This window comes from Manis javanica, chromosome 12 (assembly GCF_040802235.1).
Source record: "Manis javanica isolate MJ-LG chromosome 12, MJ_LKY, whole genome shotgun sequence".
Taxonomy (NCBI): domain Eukaryota; kingdom Metazoa; phylum Chordata; class Mammalia; order Pholidota; family Manidae; genus Manis; species Manis javanica.
In genome coordinates, this window is record NC_133167.1 from 78,004,217 (window position 1) to 78,013,055 (window position 8,839).

The window sequence follows — 8,839 nt, forward strand, 5'->3', positions numbered from 1 at the left end:
TATACATTTGCTGAACTGATTTTCAATTGAGTGACTTCAGGTATGGCATTCATTTTTCCAAAGAGGAAATGGATGCCATGTTGTGCCAAAGATGAGATTTGGACATATGTCAAAGATGGGAATGTTTTACCATTAGAATAAGATTGGGAGAGAGGAATACGTCATCTTTAAACTTTTAAGCTTAAAAATGTCAATGATAAATGCTTTATTGGATATGATTCTTCCATTTCACACAAAATACAGTTTCTTATATTAGAAAAAGGAATATTGCTTTGCTTTGAAGAATACATACCATTTATATGCTAAAAGTTGAGTTCAAGATTTATGTTTTGGCAGAAACCTAGTGACTTCAGAATACTGCTATGTATTACTCTTTCTGACAACACTGTTCCAGTTATTTTGTGAGGATTGTCAGTATAATATATTTCATAGTGTTTGTCCTCCAGTTTACAACAGCACAGTTTGTACGTAGATAACCTCTACACATAAACATGTGCCTCTATAACAGTTCACTTCCCCTTGGGTCTCTGTTATTTTTCCTGTGAGCATTGTGAAATCAAACCAAAGTTTTAGACCTGCTTTTTTGGCGTGACCTGTGTGGACTGAAATCAACACTGCTGTTGCATTTAAGAAAAGTTCATGCAGTGTTAGGGTCCGGGCTTCCGAGGCTTCTCTAGAGAACAAACTACACAGGCATAGAGATGTAAATTCAAGCAAAGTCTTTATTCAGCCAGCTAGTTGGGGTCCAAGTCAGCCCGACGCAGCGGGTCTCAACAAGGACCCCGAGCACTCAAAGCCAAGGGTTTATATAGCATTTTCAAAACACTTAACTCATAGTAATTTTCCACAGCTACACATTATTCTTGCAAGACATACATCCTGGGGTTAGGCAGGAGCAAGATAAGACCACTCCTCAATTGTCAGGGAGGTTCTGCACGATAAACTTGGTATGTAGGATTAGCTGACCAAGGTTAGCTGACTAAAGGCCACAGCTGCCCACCATCTGGTGTTCATGATTAGCTTGTTTTTCAAGGCCTTACCCAGTTCCAGTTTTTCTTTCTAAGTCACATACTCAGAAAATGGCTTCTAGGCCTTTAAGATGGCTATGCTTATGCTAACCTATTTCTATTCTTACAGCAGCATCTTACTGAGGACCGTGGCCTGAGAGCAGACCATCCGTGTGTTCTGATAAACTGCTCCAAAGCCCCTTTATTTGGGAACATCTGAAATATTTTTTTACAACAAAGGGTGGGTGCAGGAAAGAGGTTATGCCAATCAGTACATTAGGACATTGTCTAAAAGAACAAACAATGGATAGTCTGATGCCATCTGTGTGTGAGAGGAGGCAAAAATTAGGATTGCTGATTATCTTCCTAAAGGATTCTCCTAGAGATGCAGGAGCCAGACCAATTCACCCTCTTTTGAGCATTTTAGTCTGGGTTTCTCTGGTCACAAGCGAGGGATGAGGAGCTATGACAGTCTTGTGACACAGGCAAGAATGACTGCAGGGCATCTTCACAGCACAGCAAGAGCTGATCTGGCTGACTTGGGACCAGGAGGTGTGGGTGGGGTGCTGGGGGGGACCACAGAATTTTATTTTATTTCACACTTGTATCGACAGAAATACATGTGCTTCTTAAAAATGAAGACTTCTAAAGGTAGAAAGTGGGAATCCTTCCCACAAAAATGTCCCTTGAGCTGTCACTGCATTCTCTCACACCTTTTCTTTCTCTATTTCTAAGTCCATAGAAACATGTATTCTTCTGTATGGCCCATAATCTTCTAAAAAGGAAGGAAAAGATAAACTCAAATTAACATAATAACATAATCACATTCAATCAGAACCATATTTGCCAAATTTACATATGCACATGTTTGTTTAAAAAAATAGTTTGCGGTGGATGGAAACCAATAGCCATTACAACAGGGTTAGTACAAGGAAAATTTCTGTATTCTAGACAGTTGACTTACAAATAATTTTTTGAGCAATAATTTAAATATTGAGGGTCATAGTTATATGTGTGGGTTCTCTAACCCCAATATCAAGCCATCATATTTTAAAGAAAGTGACCTCTGAAGTGGTTTCTTTATAATACAATGCTGATTTTTAAAACCTTAATTACTTTTGTAAATTCTTTTTTAAGTTTTGAAGATGGTTTTAAATGAAATTCACTTGTCATTCCCAAAGAAGATCACTTCATCTTCCCATATCTCTGGATTAGTTTGTATCTTTATTTTCTGCTATGAGCTGTCATTCCATTTTTCCTTTGTTATAGCAATGTTTAAGTTATAGAAGTTTCTATAATTTCTCTAATGTCAATTAATATAAAATTAAGAGAGTAATAGAAGAGTAGATGAAGAAATGAACCTTTCAAAATGCTAAAATGTACTTCTGAAATATACCTGAAAGTCACTGTACTCTCATGTACTTTAATCAGTGCAAGTATAATGATCATGGGTGTGCTTTTTTATTACAGATTTGTCACCACCAACTTCATAACCTGACCTTTAAGATTTTTAAATAAGAGAAATAGAATAAAATTAGAGACCACATGTTTAAAGTTAGGCAATATATTTAAACATGGATCCTAAGAATAACCCATAATTCTAACATTTTAACATTAACATTTATCAGCGAGGAAACAAGGGATATTTGTTTTCAGAAACAATAACCAAATCTTTCTCAATTTTGTGCCTTCTCTTTCTCTCTCTTTCTCTTCCCTTTCCTTTTCTGTCTTTTCATTCCTAAATATCTTCCAGGACAATGTAATCTTCAAGCCTTAAGTAGGGCAGAGAAATGTAAGATGGGGGCAGAGAGAGGAGAGAGGAAAGTCAGGGGCCTAGGAAGGAGGAAGTCTGCCTTGAAGAGCTGCTTGGTTCAGAGGCTGAGCAAGGAGGTAAGGAAGCCCATCGGAGAGGGAGCTCAGGGGGTGGTGTCAGGGGGCAAGGAGGACACTCCTGCAGGGAGCTGAGATCTGAGGGGGGAGTCAAGAGTCCATACCGGCTAAGGAGGGAATACATGTGGTGGGAAAGAGGCATGGGTGTGGAAGTCTGAGAGGGCTGAGGTGGGTGGCCTTGAACACCCAGTGTGGAGTACCTGAGCCTGAGTACTGTGGGGAATGGTGTCCTGGTAGTGGAAGAGCGTGATCTTGAGCAGCAGAGGCCAAGGAGAGCATGTGCCCATCAGTGGGAGAGGGCATGGTGTGTGGAATCAGCCTGAGAAGCACATTTCTGAGCATCTGAAGCAGCCCTGTGAGGGGTGGTGGGCATTAAAATGGGTCTCAGCACATTTGGATTCAAAACTGTAGACAGAATGTATTAAAAATCCAATTTGCATCCTAGGATGAAATACTTGTTCTTTATGGTTACAACTACAATCCTCTTTAGTCAGGATGTATCAATGCGAGAGCAAGGGATGCTCTTAACTATCCTGGTCTCTTGGGTTTCATAGAGAAACACTGGCCAGCATTTTCCACCAGCAGTCTGAGATATCCTCATCAGGTCTGAGCATGTCTAAAAATTCTGGAATGTCCCATTTCCTTCTGCTTGCCCTGCCCAGTAAGGGAGGCACAATTGGCATTTGTCTTCCTAACAGGATACATTGAAATGGACTTATGCCAACCTTTGAATGAGCACACTTAGCTATGCATGGTCTGGGAATCCCCTACATTCCACCTTTAATATGAAAATTCGAATATAAATAGTGGTCTCAGGACCAACTCTTTTCTTTCATCCAACTATGAGCAGCATTCCTTACTCTACCAAACTCTCTCGAGGAGAATTTAAATTTCTGCTTAGATGTCTCTGATGACAGAAACCTCATTACTCACCAGATTGCCCATTCTGTTTGCAGTTGAAGTTATGTTTTTGCCTTAAACATCAGAACTCATTCTGTATATTGGGATCACAGGAAATGGAGGGTAACCCACCTTTCCAGTGATGGCCATTCAGATACTTAAAGCAGCACTCCCTTCTCTGCTTACTCACATCTTCCCACTACACAGCCCAGTCCCTTCCACAGCTCACTAGATGAAATGGATTTCTGAATTATGTTATCTCACCTACCAGATCATAACTTGCTTATCTTAATATTCCCATTTTTAATGTTCTTCTTGACCTTCATGTGCAGAACTGAACATGATACCCCCAATAATTTCATCTCTACAGTTTTGGTATCGATATAACAATTTAGTTTATCCGTGTATGAAAACTAGCTCTGCTTACCATTATTGCAAATCTGTAAATCTAAAACTGTTCTAAATAAAAAGTTTAATTAAATGGGTGAATTGATTTTCAAAAAAATATTAGTACTGCAATATTTATTTTAACATATTAAACACGTACACTCATACATAAATACACCAGTTTTTTAATGGAAAATTTTGAAATCCCACCGTTATTAAAATTGCTGTGTAAATTTAGTAAGTCATTTAATTAGAGATGACAAGTTTCTTATCCAAAAAATAATAGACTTTACTTAGATGTTCTCTAACTTTTATAAATTTTAATTTAAAAAGTTATACTTACTTTTTAACACATTATTTTCAGTAGAATTTAGAAGTTATATCAGAGGCTTCCAAATGCTCAGTAACTTAGTAATACTTCAATAAACTTTTCTGGCAGTTTCTATAATATTCCATGAGATGGTGCTATATTACTATAATAAAATACATAAATCTCCAATTTCATAAAGCTTGATGTTAATCATCCCCATGTTTCATCTGTTAGTTGCATCTATTTTTTCAAAAACTATTGGAGAAAAAAATACACTTGATCAAGCTAACAAAGAAATTAACTTATGCTAAAATCTATTATTTAAGTCAGAGATTGGCAAAAGACCAGATAATAAACATATTAGGATTTGCAGGCCATGTTACAGTATCTATTGTGACTACTCAAATATGCCTTTGTAGCACAAAAACAGCCATAGACATTTAATGACTGAACGATGTGGCTGTGTGCCAATAAAACTTTATTTACAAAGTCAAGTAGCTGGTTCATGGCCTGTAGTTTAAAGACTCCTGATATAAATCACAGATGAAATTAAGCCACCATTGATGTTGGTTTGCAAATTGCAAAAAGATGCAGAACACTCCAGATTGATAGGTGGCAAGTTTTAATAAGCAAGGGAACTTATATATGAGGCTTGTCTTACATGGCCATAAGATGCGTAGACCTCCACAAACACCCACAGGAATCTTTAAAGTTTGTATAGAGGCTTTAACTGGGTTCAGTCACGTATTCAGTCCAGATGGTCTCAACACCTACTCTCTCAAGGCTGTGACCTTGGAATATTTTCTGCTGTGGGAATGGTGAGTGGAATGTACTTTCCAAGGACGGGAGAGTAGGTAGGAGCCTCTGGTTGCCCTGGTCCTGCTCTCAGGTCAACCAGCCGTCACATCCTCTCCATGACCTCAGCAGTGATTTAGTAGTGAACATGTTTACCGAGCCACAGTTGGTCCTCCTGTGAGATGCCCAGACTGCACTGTGGCTCCTCTCTGATTCTTGCCTCCCAGTGTTCATGCTTTTCTGTGATCCCTTCACTCTGAGTATGGGCAGGATCTGAGACTTCCAATTAATTCGTAGAATATTGCAAAGGTGATGGGATGTCACTCCTGTAACTATGCTTTTATTATATAAGACTCCACCTTGCTAGCAGAATTGCTTTGGAGACAACTTGCTGGTATGATAAATAAGTAGCTATGTTGGGGAAGTCCAAATAGAAAGAAGCTGGAGGGATCCCACAGCCGTTTGGCTTCCCTGAGACATCAGCACCCATTTGGCCCCCTCTCTCATGACCACACTAGTATATGGAGGGTCATCTTCTGAAAGCTGCGCCTTGGAGTCACGAGGTTTCTGCTGTTGTTTCCATGCAGATTGTGTTGATGTTAGTTCTGTGACCACTTTTAAAAGTAAATTGAATTGATGCCAAGTAGAGCCTATTTTGTCACACGAGCTTGGATTGGAAATTAGGATGACTGTTTGGAAATGGCAAATAAGAGATGTCATTGTCTTGTTTTCTGGTTTATTCTAGTGAGAAATTAACTTGTGGTCTTATTGTTGCATCTCTGAAAGTATTGCAAAAGATTTTCTTTTCGCATTTGATTTATAGCAGTTATACTACTATGTTCTCAGACGTGGTTTGCTTTGCGTTTATCCTGCTTGGAGTTCAGAGTGCTTTTTCAATCTGTGGCTTTCAACAATGGAAAAATGAATTATTGAATTATTGCTTCTGCCTCATTTTACCTCTCCTCCCTATCAGTGACTCTACTTACATATATGTCAGTACTATTCAACATGCCTCATAATGCTCTTAGGATCTTTGGTGTATTTTCTATGCCTTTTATTTTCCATGCTTCAGTCTGTTTTTTTCCTCTTCCAGTTCAGACATTTACTGTTAAATCCATCTATTAAGTTCCTCATTTTAATAATTGTAGCTTTCAGCTCTAGACATTCCATTTCAGTTGGTTTTATGGTTTCTGGCTCTGCTCAAATCCACCATTTTGTCACTTAGATTCATGAACATACTAGTATAGAATCCATGTGTAATGACTCCAACAGCTCAATCTCTCTTTGGTCTCTTTTGGTTGTCTCTTTTAATTTCAGTATGTGTTAAATTTTTGCATCTCATTATTGTAGAACTTGGTCATGTGACATGTTTTGGCCAGTGGGGTGTTAGTGGGTATGATACCACCATAGCAGGAAAAGAGCCTTTTTGCTTGGTTTGGTCTCTTGCATTTCTGTCACTGCCAAGAGAACATATTCTGGGTAGCCTGTGGGTCTCAGAGGAATTAGAGGCACATGGAGCAGCTGAACTGATCCCGAAGTCTGAATACAAGCCCTCTTGATTTGATCTGAAATTACCTGAGTCCCAGCAGATCTTAAGCCATGTGAATGAGAAATAAATCCTTCCTGTCATGTATAACTGAGTTTTGTGGCTGTTTGATAGACACATTAATTTGGAGTCATCATAATGATCTTGGTGTCTGGCACAAAATTTATCAGCCTTAATTCATATAACTTAGACTTTCATTTTTGGCTTGATGTTGATGTATCCAGCTGACATGTCATGAAGGAGAGTTCTAAACTCTCAATTAACCTAAAAGGTTAATGCTATTAGCTTCTAAATGATAGGACAGTATAGGTGCTGATCATTTAAAAAAATATTTTAGTGGAACTAATTCAAAGGCAGTTGGTCTGAAACATGTTTTGACCCACAAATTTCTGGACATTGTCCATAATATAAGCCTGGTCATGAGGACATCAGGGTTGTTTGATATAGTTCTCTGAGAATAGCATCTGTGTTTAGACCTAAGAAAGGAACAGCTTATGAATATAAGATGTCTTCTGATGAGATTAACATAGGGATTGTTATCTCTATAAGCAGGACTACTCTCTGGTCAATTTCTGGTTGTAATTCCCCTGGTTTTAGGTCTTGTGTAGGAGTGATAGAGTAGTTGAAGCTTAAGTCTTTATAGTCAGTATACTTGTAGCTTCAATATCACTGGTGGCCTGTGGTTTTTATAGTCAAGGAAGGATTATTGATTTCATTTAATATATAAAAAAATTGTCATCTTGGGAGGACAATTAGGGTTAAGATGGTTGATATGATGGTCAACTGTTTCTATTTCTTGTTGGTCTGTAGTGCTTGTGGGAGTCTGCTTGGATATTAACATTAATGAAATATAAAGAACTAGTGAGCTATAGGAAAACAACTGTTAGTGTATGATCATGGAAATGTAGTTCTTCTATAATGAGGGATACTGGATCTTGAAAACCTAGTTGGAATGTATATGCCATGGAGCTATAAAGGGCTTGAACCTACAATTTAATTGTTGGTAGATTTATGCAAATTTTAGTAGTACCTTGGTTAGGATGTTGGCTTGAAACCAGTTTTAGGGGATTCAGTTCTCTCTATCATTTGAAGTTTGCTTACGTTGGTTCTTCAAATGTATTGTGTGTGTGTGTGTGTGTGTGTGTGTGTGTGTGTGTGTGTGTGTGTGTGTGAAGGGGTATCCGCATACTCATTTGAGATCAATGTTACTTATTTCTACTATTATCACTTTTCATTTAATTGAGAAGTCTTCACAAATTATGAAAATTATTAATGTTACTGCTGTTAACAAAGTAGTGTTAACAGTGTTTGATGTTGTATATGCATCTGGATGCTGTGGGTGTATCTGTGAAAGCCAAGAAAGTGCTCTGGGAAGTAAGTGGCCTTAATTCCAACAAATATGATTTGTTTTAAGTTATTATGATATATATCTAGTATGACCCCAAACACAGGCCCCAAATGTATTTCTCCAGAACCATCAACCAACCCATATTTAGAAAACTCCTTGGTCTGTCCATTCTTTGAATGTGGGTCTGTCCATTCTTTGAAGTTGCATGACTATATCCACTATGTGCTGGACACTATTCTAGAGGACTAGTAGTGGAACCAGTAAACATAATCCCATAAATCTATAAATGCCCCAGGTCTCCATCCAGCCAGCTCCCCAACTTTTTTATGTTGGAATGGAAGGATTTAGTTTGGTTTGTCCTTTTCTCTGTAGTATTTCTCTGAACTTCTTCATTGTTTAATTTTAACTATTATTTGTCAAATACCCTATGATTTCACTTATATCTGGGATCAAAAAACTAAACAAACAAGTAAACACGATGGAAGTGTTCTCATAAACATGGAGAACAGACTTCTGTTTGCCACAGTGATGGGGGCCGAGAGGCAGGGTGAAACAGGTGAAGGGGATAAAGAGTTACAAACTTCTAATTATAAAATAAATAAGTCCTGGGGATGAAAAGTACAGTATAGGGAATACAGAGATAATATATTGTGCAT

General features: G+C 38.1%; 1 pseudogene; it reads right to left on the reverse strand.

Moving 5' to 3' along the window:
• Positions 1–335: 335 nt before the first annotated feature.
• Positions 336–8,479, reverse strand: LOC140845134 (cytochrome c oxidase subunit 2-like; annotated as a pseudogene).
• Between the last annotated feature and the right edge of the window lie 360 nt (positions 8,480–8,839).